The sequence below is a fragment of the Peromyscus maniculatus genome, chromosome 1, assembly GCF_049852395.1.
Source record: "Peromyscus maniculatus bairdii isolate BWxNUB_F1_BW_parent chromosome 1, HU_Pman_BW_mat_3.1, whole genome shotgun sequence".
Classification (NCBI taxonomy): Eukaryota; Metazoa; Chordata; class Mammalia; order Rodentia; family Cricetidae; genus Peromyscus; species Peromyscus maniculatus.
Genome location: NC_134852.1, coordinates 152385010 through 152399346, shown reverse-complemented (window position 1 = coordinate 152399346; position 14337 = coordinate 152385010). Strand labels below are relative to the sequence as shown.

Genomic DNA, 14337 nt, shown 5'->3' with positions numbered 1-14337 from the left:
GCTAATGGTTCTGAAATCCATTTCTGGACACTGTCCTAGTTGAGATTCCTTTTCCAGTACAACTTTATCATGAAGTTCTGGTTTGTTCTGTCTGTCTGTTAGTCAGTCTGTCATCTATCATCTATCTGAGACGGGGTTTCACTATGTAGGCCTGGCTGTCCTGGAACTCTCTACGTAGGTTGGCCTCAAACTGACAGATTTACCTGCTTCCGCCTATGATTGAAAGTATGTACACCACTGCACCTGACCTGAAGTTTGATTTCACTGAGACCTTTCTTGTTTGTTTTTCTTTGAAATAGCATCTAATGTAGTCCAGACTGGCCTCAAACTTGGTAAGTATTTGAGGCTGGCCTTGAGCCCCTGATCCTCCTACCTCCACCTCCGAGTGCTATGGTTATAGGCATAAGCCATCACATATGGCCTAGTATAGCTTTTCGTTTGTTTTTTGAGACAAAGTGGTCTTCTGGTCCTCCTACCTTTGCGTCCCTAGTGCTGAGATTACAGGTATAAGCCACCTCATTTGGCCTTATCTAACATTTATTCATTCATTCATTTATTTATTTATTTATTTATTTATTTATTTATTTATTTATTTATTTATTTATTTATTTATTAGATAGAATCACCCAATTGTGCCTCTCCCTCCTCATTGCTGGTATTATAGGAGTGTGCATCATGCCCAAATGTTACATAGCTTTTATGAAATCTGCTGTGACATACTTGCACTCTGAGAGCCCACACTAATCTTGCTGGTGTTCCTCAGCCTGGCACAACCCAGAATACTTTCCAGTTTCCAGAATGCTCACTCATGTTTGGTAGTAGCTTACCCTCTGACTTGTGTCCTGTGTCTCTGGCTAATGCCACAGTCTGTCTTTACTATTATTTTGTTGGCATAGCCAGAGACTGTCCAGAAATGATGCAGGTCCACATTCCCTTGCTTGCTTGTATCCACTGTGTGCTCAGATTCTCTCTCTAGCACTGGAACCTATACTTGTAATATTTCTTCCTGTGGGCTTCACATGCCAGCCTCCCCCTGGAAACTGGATGAAACAATTAATTCTTGGGTTCTTTGTACCATGGTCTCATGGTGCTGGCCTGGGGAAGACATGCATCAATGCTTCCTCTGTTGCCATTGCCCAGCTTTGGCTGGCACTCTAGAGAGGCAAAAGGGCCCTTCCCATACATGTAGCTAGTTCAACGTGTCTGATAAGACAGAGCCTCACCATCTGTCTTAGAGGGCTCCTCAGGTATTCAGGAGAGCCATGCCAGCCTCTGGTAACTAGACTCTGGTAACATGCAGTTCATGGCTACCTTCTTCATAAATCCTTGTGAATGAGAGTTAAGGGCCTTCTTGAATGGTTTGGAAAGACACCAACTCACTGCAGAGGTTGAATATAAATGGGCCCCAGGGCATCAAAACTACCAGGTTATAAGAGACTCTGCCACCTGTGGTGGATATGGTGTACAAAGACTTTGTCCTGTTTGTAATCCATAGCTTAGGGCCTTGGTTCTTCCTTGCTAGCACCGCACATTGCTGCAGTTCATTGTGCACTGCCTGGTACGCAAACTCTTACGTTGGGGCAGAGCACAAAGTCAGCTCACTACTTTGACCACCTCCTCTTCCCTCATTCTGAAGGTCTCTGTCCACATGGGTGACAGGATAATCTATGGCAAGTTTTTGCAGTGGCTGGGGCTGAAATACAGCTCCATTGGGAATATAACCAACTTACCTCCCAGGTCAGAGTTGGACTCAGGTTCTCATTCACTTTGTGTCTGGTCTGGTCTGTGTTCAGAGAGCAAGCAGGTGCATCTTTTACCTTCTCTATCTTCACCTTTCTGTCTAGATCCTGTGGGCCACAGGTGCTATGGTCTGATCTTTGTGCATAGGGGTCAGCTCAGGAGGAACCTGAGGTGGATCCTGGTTCTACTCATGTCTTAATTCTTTCTCCTTCCCTGGTTAGGGTTGCCCACCTGAACTGTTCTGTCATACCTCCTCAACTCTAGACACTAACTTCTGCCTTCACTCACCCACTGCCCTGAACCATTAGAACTCAATTAGGGCAAGTATGTGCATAGACTAGAGCTTGTGAGAAAACAAAAGGGAATTTGCTGTGTGAGTACTAGGCAGATATGGACCTGTTAAGTGTGTTAGATCTCCTACAGGAAGCTCCTCCCCTGGGAGGCATTAGGAGAGCTAGGGAGGTATCTGGGAGCTCTTCAGAAATGAGAGCCTGTAAGTCTTAGGCCAATTGCTTGCATAGGATGGAGAGCCTTCAGGAGTCCAAATCATATTTTACCCCAGGCCCTTGCATGCCTGCCATGGGACTACCTCTGGGTCCTTGGTTGCCACCTTTTCCTAGTTGGAGCTCTAGTGACTTCAACTGTGTGTATATGGGTGTGGAAATATATTAATGCGAGAAAGTGCTGCTTCTAGATTTGTCATCCTCTGCATACACCCATGGTAAGTGTTTCCACAGCTGTTGTTCAGGAAGTGTGGTGGATGTGACTGGCTACATTAAGTTGTGTCCTGAAGTTGGTGGGGGTGGAGGGCTCAGAAGGGTCTTTTCTTCTGTGGAAGCTGCTTGTGAGGAAGGAAGTGGCTGTGGTCTCATTACAAGGCTAGCTGTGAGGGCAGACCAGGCAGGGTCTTCAGGTCTGTAATGAGCTAATTGTGCTGGCAGAAGAGTCACTAAATGGGTGTCCTGGGTTCAGGAGAGCTGTGTCAAGGTGTATGGTACAGTGGAAAGGTGAGCCTGAGAGAGTTTTGGACCTGCCCTCTTTTTTCCCTTCTCTTCTCCTCCCTTGATACAGTGCCACCCTTTGTAGACATGTCCAGATCATATCTCTGTGGGAGTCTAATGAAGCCCAAGAAGCTGAAGGGCACAGCCCTAAATGTGGAGTGTTGCCTAGGCCACAGAATCAGAGAATGGTGTTGATGGCATCAGCTTGTAGCCAATTCCTGCTCTTTTGTCTGTAGCTCTCCCTTCCTGTCCAAGCATTTGGTGAGCTTTATTTCTATATGTGGTCCTGGGAAGCAAACGCAGGGCCTTACAAGGTGAGCAGGTACTTTACTACTGAACTATATGTCCTCCCAACACTGCCCAAACATATCGAAGTCTTAGTGTTCTCTTGTAAGTGTTTCAGTGTGCATCTCTGAAAGATGAAGAGTGGTTTTGTTTTTGTTTTGTATTAAGATAGGATCTCAATTTGTCACCCAGCTTGGCTAATTCTCCTGCCTTTGCCTGCTTTAAGTAGTGGAATTGCAGGTGTGTGCCACCATTCTAGTCACAGGAAATCTTCTCTCAGTGTTCACATTTTCAAGGACCCTCCCATGTATCTATCTGTCCCATTTCTTTCTCTCTTCCAGCTTTTCACTCACTTTTCTTTCCCTTTACTCATCCCTCCCTCCCATGTTCACTCTCTTCTTGCCTCCCTTTTATCTGAGACCCAGATAAATCCCATGGGTGGCTCTGTTGGTGTTGCCAGGTGCCATCAAAGCTGTAGGAGCAGCTCCTTTGTACTTTTCTGTTGAGGAAACTGGTTTTGCTGTATGACTGCCTCTGTACTTTCACAGTGTTTCTCTTTGCTTGGGCTAACTGTCCATAGGCATCTTGGCAAAGAACCAGACTCCTTTACCAGTGTAGGTGCTTCCTGTTATGGTGGTGCTGTTAGCCACTGGTCATTGGCAGGATGCATGAAGTCTTTGGATGCTCCTGGATACCACAGGATATTTCCCTTGTCTGCTTTTCTCACTAGGTAGATATCTATGAAGAAGTGTCTCTTGTGGCTCCCTGGCACCCCCAAGAAAGTCAAGGTACATGTTGTCTTTTCTCTCAGTTTTCCACCTCTCCAAGTGAAGATGCTGACCTAGTTGCCTTTCAGAAGTGCAAGTTTAAGATTCATATATCTATAAGCCATTCTTTTTTTTCTTTTTTTTTTTTTTTTTGGTTTTTTGAGATAGGATTTCTCTGTAGCTTTGGAGCTTGTCCTGGAACTCACCCTGTAGATCAGGCTGGCCTCGAACTAACAGAGATTTGCCTGGCTCTGCCTTCTGAGTGCTGGGATTAAAGGTGTGTGCCACCATAGCCTGGCTGTACGCCATTCTTGGGTTGAAGGTCTGTCACCTGGTATGGTTCTCACTATACTTATGAACACCTTATTGCATCTTGAGCCAGTCTCCTGCTCAGCTCCAGTGCCTACTGGAGCCCTCATGTATGTGTCCCCTGGCCCTGCCCTGGCTCCCTGCTGCTGTCTGCAGTTTGCAAAGTGGTCCCAGCATGTTTCTTAAGCCTTGCCTAGGTGCTGCAGGGTGTAGGTAATGCATGTAGTAGATAGACATCAAGGCTCATAACTTAACCCTTCTGAAAATGGAAACTTGGGAGGTATAAGGAGGAAAATAAGCTAGATCTAGTTTTCCAAGACAAGTGAAAGCCACATGCAAAGGATTACAGATACCTTGGCAGACACTAAAACAACAGCGTTCCTGGGTTCAGCATGACCAGATAAGTGTTTTTGAAAGACCACGCTGATGCTGCAGGGAGAGTTCTACCTCCTAAGTGAGGCTTGTTGGGGTTGTGATTACTTTCCACACACCTACTGTGGAGGCAGCCTCTTATTGTTCACTGTGGCATGAGATACCTAGACAGGGAGATGTCAGTTGGGCAGTAAGCATAGGAAATAGGTCTAGCTGTGCTATAAGGCAAGAGTAAGACGAGCAAGGGTGAGGTAGAGAAGGAGCACAGAGAAGTTGGACACAGAAGGCCTGCATGATCAGGAGTAGGGTACAGGGACGGAAGATGAGAGCCAGCAGGTGATCATAGTGCTTCATAGGTGTGTATCTCTGCAAGCAGAACTGGCTACTGGTACAGAGGTGGCTTGTTGGGTTAGGCTTGCCTTGGGGAAAGGACATTATCTGTTTGGCAGCTGGAAGATTCCTTTTCATGTGACTGTTCAGAGGTAGCTGCCCAGACAAGTTACCTCAGCTAGGGTTCTGTTAGATTTGAAATGCTACCTCAATCTGTCCAGAAACTCTTCAAGTACTGATGGCCTTTCCATTTCCAGGTCCAGGTCCAGCCAAGGTTGTCCAGGGATGTTGCCAGATTTCTAGAACAATGCTGAGCTCTGCTCCCTTGAACACACCTGAGCCATTGTTCTCACTTCACAAGTGGGAAGGTGAATCACAGAGGTTGATGAGCACAGGAAGTCTGGTTTTCCAAAGCCCACCTAGCCTGCATGGAGGGCTTCTGAAGAACATTCAGTCAGTGTCCAAGAAATGACTAACCCAACCTTATTTTTTCCTCAGGACCCTGCAACCACTGTATATCAATGCCTGTGGTCTCAAATTCTCTGAAGGCCTTAAAGGATTGTAGGCTTTGAACCTGCTGGCCCAGACCAGGGTGGCCCATGTGGAACCCACCAAAGCTGATTGAGAAGGATTGGCTATTTATCCACATGTCAGCATGTCCCATCCCTATGTGTGTCACCTCACTCCACACTAGGGTGTCCTTGCAAACAGGCTAGTCTGGGCCTTGTTTCCACTAGAGGGCACTCTTGACCACTTAGGACCCCACAGTGATCCTGTTCACAGTACAAAGAATAGTTACTCTGTGGCCTAACCTATCGGAACGTGACTTTTCTATGTGGTTGGTGGCCTCTCCTGAGTTGCTGTGGGGTTAATGAGAGAAGGCTGGAGGAAGCTCTGCATAATGAGAACATATCCAAAACAAATGTGGAGCTGGCATCAGGGTCAGCGCCTAGCAGCCCACACCCTTAGGTGTGTCTGTACACATATGCACATGTGACCCAGGAGCCAGGCCCCAAGACCTTGTCCCCGCAATGGTGAGAGAGACTCAGTGCTCACCTGTGCCAGCTTAGGATGACACTAGTATTTTCATCTCTGACAATTGAGTGAGTGAAAGAGATTATTCTAATCGGATCATTTTGGCCTTGTTAATTTTGATCCACCATCCTCATTGCTTGTATTTTGTTTGGTTCCAGGCTGCCTGTGACCACTTCTACATCTCAAGAGCAGTCAGGATAGTCAGAAAATATATCCATTCTATTTGTGTATGGTTCTTACCCAAGTTCAGGGCTCTGTTATGCAGGCACAATCCTCTTGTCTCATCATGGGAATGGCATTTAGGTGTTTTTTTCTGAAGGGAGCAACCAGAGGAAGGCCTTATAGTTTACTATATCATTGACCCTATTTAGAGAGCAACCCTGTTTAAGATTATGGTCAGCTATTATCCCCTTTCACAGAGTGCCTGGTGGCTCTGCACCAGAGGGAGAAGGGGCTTCTGAACCACAAACCCACCTGAAAGTGGTTGCAGGACTTTGGGTGTGACGGATGTGAGATGGGTACACAGTAGTGGCCTGTGGTGGGTTTGTGTGCCTCATCTCCAGTGCCCTGGCTTGCTGCATCCTCCCCTTTGTCTATCAGAGAGACTGATTGGCAGCCCTGCCCAGGGGACAGAGAACACACTTGGGTGTCAGAGCTGTACTCTTGGTCCTTGGTCACTGGGGCAAATCTCTATGCAAACAGTATATTAGGGTTTTGATTTTGTTTTGTTTTCTTAGTTTCTTTTTTTTCTTTTGGTGCTGGGGTGGGAACCCACGGCCTTGTGCAAGCGAGGAAAGTACCCTACTACTGAGCTACTACAACTACATCAGTTTTGAAGTCTTAAGCCAGGACTCTGATGTGGTCCATTAACTTGGACAAGGTGGCGTCCCTGACCTTCAGAGTCACAATAGCACTTATTATGGGATAGATCTGGAGCAAAGCCTCTGCTTTAGGCCTGGTTGCTGACTGGGAAATGAGGCAGATGTGGAGCTAACCCATCTGCCCTGGACATCTGCATAACAGGTACTGGATGCACTAGAGTCTACCTGAGTGGGGATGGATGTCCCTGATAGCCCAGACTTACCACATGGCACAGCCTCCTCACCAGCTTCTATACATGTGAAAAAGCAGACTTGTAGCCCACATGAGGGGAAGGGCTCTCTTGCTCTTTCTGGTGTATCATTCTGTAATCAGTGCTTTATTCAGTCTCATTTGTAAGTTATTCTGAGTTTGAATGTTTATGATAAATTGCTAAAAGACATGGGTCTTCATGTTTTGCATGCTGAAGCATTCTGTGTGGTAACCTCTGGGCGGGGAATACCTGGCCTGCTGTAATGGAAGATAGTGATAGCCATTATCTTTAGTTGTTTCTTCTTTTCTTTTGTTTGTTGGCCTTTTGCTTGCCCCATCCTACTTGTATATATTTTCTTCCTTGCTTTTTATTACAATTTTTGGGTGGGGTAGACATCTCTTTGGTGTTGATTTGCAAACACTTGAACCTGTGAAATTGTTCCCCTGCTGCTTGGGCCCTTCTCTAGGATGCAGTGACAACCTACAGATCAGGCAGGATAAGGAGGACAGCATTCTTGTGTAACCTTGGGAAGATTCATAGAGATCTGCAGGAGGGAAGTGGGAGCCTTCTGGGCAGAGGGTATGGCAAATGCTGGGGTTTGAAGAAGGCCTGTGTAGGCTAGCACATGTATGTCATGGTAGGTCTTAGAGACCCTTGGGAGTCTGAGTAGCCAGAGCAAGACAGGCACTGCTCTGGTTTAAGTGCTAGTACTATGCATACTTCTGCTTATTTTCTGCCATTTTTGCCCTTCTATTTTCTGCTATGGATGCCGTAGCATGGAGACCCTCACCAAATGCTAGCTTCTTGGACTCAGGAATGGGGAGCTGAATGAGCCTATTATAAATTTCCTAGTCAGGTATTAGTGTGTTACATCAGTAGGAAAAGGATCAAGATTGGCTTTGGAGATGTGGATCCAAGAGAGACTTGAGCAAGCTTGGCTTTGAGAAGGCTTTCTCTGGCCAAGGGCCAAGGCTGGGCCAGGGTCAGTGAGGTGGTGACTAGTAAACTGCCCTGTCGTGACTGGCTGGTGAAGTGGCTGGCAGTGTTATCAAGCCCTTCCACAGGTACTGTATGCTAAGAATCTCCTCTGGAAGCCACAGCCTCTCGGTTGCTGCCTCCTTGAAAAATGTGAAGGATAGTCCCTGGCACCTGCTCTGCTGTTCCCCTCATTTTCAGAACACAGGCAACTCCCACATCTAATGCCTCCTCTCCATCTTTAAAGACAAAAATATTTCTAATTAGAGAGGAATGTGCCTTTGAGGGGACAGCCTGCCGCCTGCCTGGTGACCTGCAGCTGGTGGAACAGGTGGCCAGTGAAGAACCAATGTCCTGTGTCTTTGGAGTGCCAGCCTCCTCCTGTTCTGCCCACCCAGTCTTTCCCTGTACAAAATAACCAAGACTGGTAGAGCCCTGACAAGGCCTGTTGGTTCTCCTCGGCACCTCTCACCTAGTATTTGTGACACCACAAATAAGGACAATGCCAGATACTAAGTTAACCTCTCAGGTCTTAGAATCCACTTGGTGGTTTGTGACTTCTCCTTAGAGCCCCAGGCCAGGCAGAGCCCTTGAAGGGGTGTGTATCATGCTGTGTGATTGAAGCTGCACTGCCGCAGCCGTGGGCCTGGGTTTTCCCACCTGCGTCAGGTCATGTTCCTGATGGGAGAAGGCAGTAACCAGTCCTCAGTGGGGCTCTCTGCATTGGAATCCTCTGCACTCCCTTCTGGAGATGCCTCTTATCCTTCCATGAAGATGCCCTTTCCTTTTCCTTTGATAGGCAGTTTCTCTATATTTCTCTCTGAAAGTCATACTTCTCTGTGTTTCTGTATTTCAGACTTTCCTTTTGGAAAAAATAAAAACCACCAAATCCCTACTGATTTTCAGTTTTTTAGGTTGGAGTACTAAATAAAGCCTCTGTGGGAGCTTCCTTGTCTGGCATGTAATGTGGAAGGACAGAACTGGAAGGGCCTCATAACCCAGTACTCAGGGAGCAGGCACCTGGCAGGCTCTGAGCAGCTCTATCCATCTGGCCAGTTGTGTCAGAGCTGCTGCCTCCCTCTTGTGTAGGGCTCTTTGCCTCCTTCCTGGGGACTGAGTCGGGCTAAATTTTGCAGCTGAGGTTTTTATACCACCAGGCAGGGAGGGGCAGCTTGGCAGAGTTGGCCATTACCCTTTCCTGGCTGCCTGTGCTCAGGGCCTGTACATCTTGGTGACATGCCAAGGGTGTGTGATAGGCAGGATGTTACAGTCTTCCTGCAGTGAATGGACTTGGCTTTGGAACCTACAAGCTCCTGGGAATATGAACAGTCAGCTTGGTGGGTGTAGGGCCCACGTGTGATTGTAGGTGAACCTAGAGCTGGTTCTGTGCCTCTCCAGTATAAGGCATGCTTTAGCCATGAACACAAGTCTTCCTTCCTCCCTAGACCTCTTTCTCACTTGTCATGTGTAGTAGTCTGTGAGTGTAGGGCATCAGAAAGGAAGAGATGTGGAGACCCCTTAGTACCCCTGCCCTCTTGTTGGTACAACAGCTGGGTCAGACAGGATGACTGTAGCCCCTAACAGCCTCTTTAATTTTCCAATTTTGGATGGGACATGAGCTTGAAACAGGATTTGGGTAGCATGGTGGTATATTTTCCTGTCTTCTAAATTTGTCCTAGAATTCTGGCCTTCCTCCTCTTCCCTCTTGATTGTTCCAGGCAGTACTTTCTTTCCAACCTTACCTTGTTGCTCACAATCAATGCCTCACCTTTAGGAGGGTGTTTGGCCTGTAGCCTGGCCCCTGTGAGTCCTCTACTTGCTGCCTTGGAAGTGGGGCTCTTCCTAATTTCTTGTGGCTGAGTTGTGTCAGTTTGCAAGGCACACTTGGCCTCCTCTTGGAGCTGAGGTACTCTGGCTTGCTGCCCACTCCTTTCTGTATTTTACATTGTCCTATCCTCTCCAGGTTCCAGGTTGACAACTGTGGAAGGGAGGCTCCTTCTGACTTGGGAAAGGATGTCCTTGTCCTTGTATTCCTCAGTTCAACACGTGAAGAAACAGGTGCTGAGTTCCAGCATCACTGGCTGGCTTGTGGGAACAGTGGTAGGTTTAGGGGTGGAGCTCACAGCAGCTGCTCCTTCTGTAGGATATCTATTCTTGAGTAGTAGTGGAGTTGTCTCATGAGCCAAGCACAGGATTTCTGGTGAAGGACTATGGAGTTCTGGCACAGGAACATTACCCTGGCCACATGAATGTAAATATGGTTGCCTCCTTTTCCTGTGTGCTTGTCTCCTTGGAGGTGGTCAAGGATAAAGGCTCCAGTGCTGCACTGCCAGTATAGGAAACCATGTGGAACAGGTCAGACCCCAGTGTAAGGGAAGGCCTGCCTTAGCTACCAACCTCTGCCTCACACAGTTTCCTCTCCTCTGGTGAATGATGGTGGTAAGTAAGCTAGTTCTTAAAAGCTCTCCCTGTGTCTCCCTCCAGCCTGTATGGCAGCTCCTTTTCTTGTGACTTCTAGGATGTTGGTAAACAGTTGAGGCTTTTCTTAGGTTGCTTCTGGGCCATTGTTCATCAGTGGGACAGTGACTTCTCACTCAGGATCTAGCCCAATTGTTTTGAGTATTAGTGTTTGGATACAGGATGTCCCATCCACCCCTGAGGGCATCTTAGTTAGGGTTTCTATTGCTGTGAAGAGACACCATGACCACAGCAACTCCTATAAAGGAAAGACATTGAATTGGGGTAGTTTATATTTTCAGAGGTTTAGTCCATTATTGTCATAGTGCAGTGACATGATGGCTTGCAGGCAGTTGTGCTGAAGCAGTAGCTGAGAGTTCTTACATCTTGATTCACAGGCAACCAGAAGTGGTCTGAGACACTGGGTGGTATCTTGAGCATAGGAGACCTCAAAGCCTGATTGCACAGTGGCACATTTCCTCCACATCCAGTCCAGCAAAGCCACACCTCCTAATAGTGTCAGTCCCTCTGGGGGCCATTTTCTTTCAAACCACCATAAAGGGTATAACCTAGAGGGAGTACTGTTGCCTTTAATATCCTTTTTCCCCTTTCTTCTATCTTTGCCTCTGTGAATTTTTTATCTGAAAAATCACTTAGAGAAGAATGGGGCACATAGCTGCAGGTGGAGCTCAGAAGTAGATCATTGATGTAGTGCATGCAAGGCCCTGGGCTCCATCCCGGCACTGCAGAAAAGCCACCATCCTATGGCTCTAACACCATCATTGTGAGTGTTAGGTTGTGCAGAACACAGCAGTTCCCACATCTCCCTCCCTGATCTCGCAGTGACCCTTCTCAGACCTCAGAGGAGCCAGATCTGCAAGTCTAGTTTTGTGGGATCGCCTTGCCTATCCTAGACTCTTGAGTGAACTCTATACTGTCCTTCCACTTGCCACTGTCTCTAGGCTGTCCCCTAGTGGAAGCTGTGCTGCGTGTCCTTTCTCCTGGAGTGCAATATATGTTTAGAACAACTTAGCAATTTAAGGCATATGCTTGGGCACACATACTGACAAGCCCATGTAGCCATGAACCACACCCCAGGAGACAATATAGAATAGTAAGAGCTTCTGAAGCCATCCCTAGCTTTGCCCTTAGCCACTGCCCGCCTACCTTCAGCACTTCATTTGCTTGTGATGAAATGTCATAGAAAGGGACTCCTAGGTTGCCTTGGTCTTGATGCCTCAGCTTGTACTGTGCAGTTGGTGCTGATTTTGCACTTTATGCCTGTGGTTGCTGTAAGCCTACCGGGAGGCATGTAGAGGTGCTCTTCTCTTTGCATGGGCAAACTGGCCGCATCTGGAGCCTTGTGCTTTTGGTGTCATTTGTGTGCACAAATGAAAAAAAAAATAGGCCAATAAGATTTGACCATTGACGCTGTCAGTGGTGAGTCCTCTTTAGCAGGAAAGTTGACAGAAGCCTAGACAGTCATGTACATAGGGGTCAGAAGTTAGAGTGTGTCTAGAGTGCCACTGTGTAAAAAGCTCAATGAGAAAATTTGCCAACAGCACAATGAAGTCAGTTTACACACTCATGGTACCACCTCATCTCCACTGTTTCTGTAGGTGTTGGGGTGGTCAGGAGGAAGCAGGTGATATACTTCCTCTTGGGACTTACTGGTGGGGTGATGAAGGAAGGCAGATAGTGTGCGTGCAGCCCCTGAGTGTGTGACTGTAGTGAGGAGAGTGAGGGGCTTCAAGATGTAGTAAGGAAAACACTTGAGAAAATGGTTCAGAGCCGACCTCAGTCCTGGGGGAGCCTTCACAAAGCCCTCAGAGCAAAATGACTTGGGGTCTTGGCCTGGCTGTATGGCTTCATGGCATGGAGAGAGCCTGAGAGGGAAGGACACACATAGATGCACACATGGGCATGAGTACAGCTTTGCATACAGCTTTGCCATATACAGCCCTCCCTGAACACCACGTGGAAGAAAGATGAACTGATCTAGTTTTGTTAGGACACACTTTTAAGAAAAAGATTATAATGGGGATTGGTTGATTAGAATTAAAACACTGCTTCTCCAGATGGTTGGAGGTCTGCCATGGACATATGTCCACTGCCCTATTCTATATGGTTAGAAATTTAAGAAATTGGGTGGGTGATAGCTGTAACTGTCTACTTGACACAATCTAGACTTAATTGGGAAGAGAGTCAAGTGAGGGATTTTGTAAATAAGGGTGGCCTGTGTGTAGGTCTGTAAGGGATTTTGATTATCTTAATTGAGGTGGGCAGACCATTCCTTGGGTTTGGATCCTGGACTGTATAAGAGTGGAGAAATTGAATAATAATAGTGCATAGATTCATTCTCTCTGTTCTTTACTGCATATGACTGGGTGACTTGACTTCCTCCACAGTGATGGACTGTAACCAGGTAAGCCAAATAAGCCCTTTTTTCCGTGTCTTAGTTAGGGTTTCTATTGCTATGAAGACACCACGACGCGCCGAACTCTTATAAAGGAAAACATTTAATTGGGATTGCTTTCATTCTCAGAGGTTCCGTCCATTATCATGGTGTGACATGGTGGTATGCAGGCAGACATGGTGCTGGAGAAGGAGCTGAGAGTCCTACATTTTGCTTGACCTAAAGGCAGCAGGAAGTGGTCTGGGACTCAGGGCATGGCTTGAGCATATATGAGACCTCCAAGCCCACCCCCACAGTGACGCACTTCCTCCAACAAGACCATACTTATTGCAACAAAGCCACACCTCCCAGTAGTGCCACTCTCTTTGGGGGCTATTTTCTTTCAAAGAACCACATCCTGTAAAGTTGTTTTTGCCCAGTATTTTTATCACAGCAACAGGAAAGGAAAGTAGGACAAGACTGTATGGGTTTTATTGTTGTTGTTTTGCTTTGTTTTTTTTTGAGACAGGGTTTCTCTGTGTAGCCTTGGCTGTCCTGGAACTCACTCTGTAAACCAGGCTGGCCTCAAACTCAGAGATCCATCTGCCTCTGCCTTCTGAGTGCTGGGGTTAAAGGCGTGCACCACCACCGCCCGGCAGTGGGTCTTTTTTTAAACACCCATTGTGGGTATGGAAATGCCTGCTCTGATGTTCTTACAGGGTTAGGAAGATCCACTGAGATGGAAGGGTGCTGTGCATGCATTTCTGACAGGAGGATGTTCCTCCTCAGTGCTAGCTCTATGCCAGCTGCTATCGATACAAGACAAAGAAAAAGATCTTTGTTCTCATCTTCCAGTTTTCTTTGCTGGACCTTAGGATTCAGTGTTTATACAATGCCTGTAAGACTGACGACCATGTCAGAGCCCTCACACTTCTTCTTTGGGTCAAATGCTAGGTAGAGTCTTCTCATTTGGTGTGTACAGCTCCTCCTTGGACAGTCTTGCTAAGCCCTCCACCCAGGTGTCTGCTGGCATCAGGGTTCTGGGACCTGAGTTCATAAGCAGTGCCTGTTTGCTTTGAAAAGAGGGCAGCTTTCCCCATTAGTTATTTTTCAGTGACTTCAGATTGTTTTTTGTTTTTTTGTTTTTTTCCCTGCCAAGGGCAAACTTGAGAGGAAAGCAGTCTGTTCACTTTCCAGGGGTCCTGTGTGAGCCCTGGGGGGCTATGGTGAGAACTAATGTGTCTGTGCCCATTTTTCTTTCTTTTTTTAAAAATGAGATTTAGCTGAGTTTTAAAATTATTTTTTAGATTAGATAGATAGATAGATATAGATATCACTTTTTCCTCATTTATATCTGTGCACCATGTGTATGCATAGTGCACAAAGAGGTTAGAAGAGGGCATTGGATCTCCTTGGAACTAAAGTTACAGGCAGCTGTGAGCTACCATGTGGGTCCTGAGAATTGAACTCAGATCCTCTGTCAGAACAAGTGCTCTTAACTACTAAGCCATCTCTTCAGCCTTGTGCCAGCTCTTGTGCTGCCTGGTATATGAAGGAGTCCCAAGAAGTGGCTTTCTTCCCCTTTCCTAGAATTCCAGC

At 46.8% G+C, this 14337-nt stretch overlaps 1 protein-coding gene across 4 annotated transcripts in view; it reads left to right on the top strand.

Moving 5' to 3' along the window:
* The window catches only part of Mob2 (MOB kinase activator 2), a 61515-nt gene that overhangs the window by 19275 nt on the left and 27903 nt on the right, over nt 1-14337 (top strand). Inside the window, exon 1 of one of the 4 annotated variants that reach the window (XM_076555392.1) lies at nt 3796-3814. The exons of the other annotated variants lie outside the window; for them this stretch is intronic. The gene's annotated coding sequence lies outside the window, so the exon portion shown is untranslated. Of the gene's footprint in view, nt 1-3795; nt 3815-14337 lie in introns of those variants that run through there. 4 annotated transcript variants of the gene reach the window in all.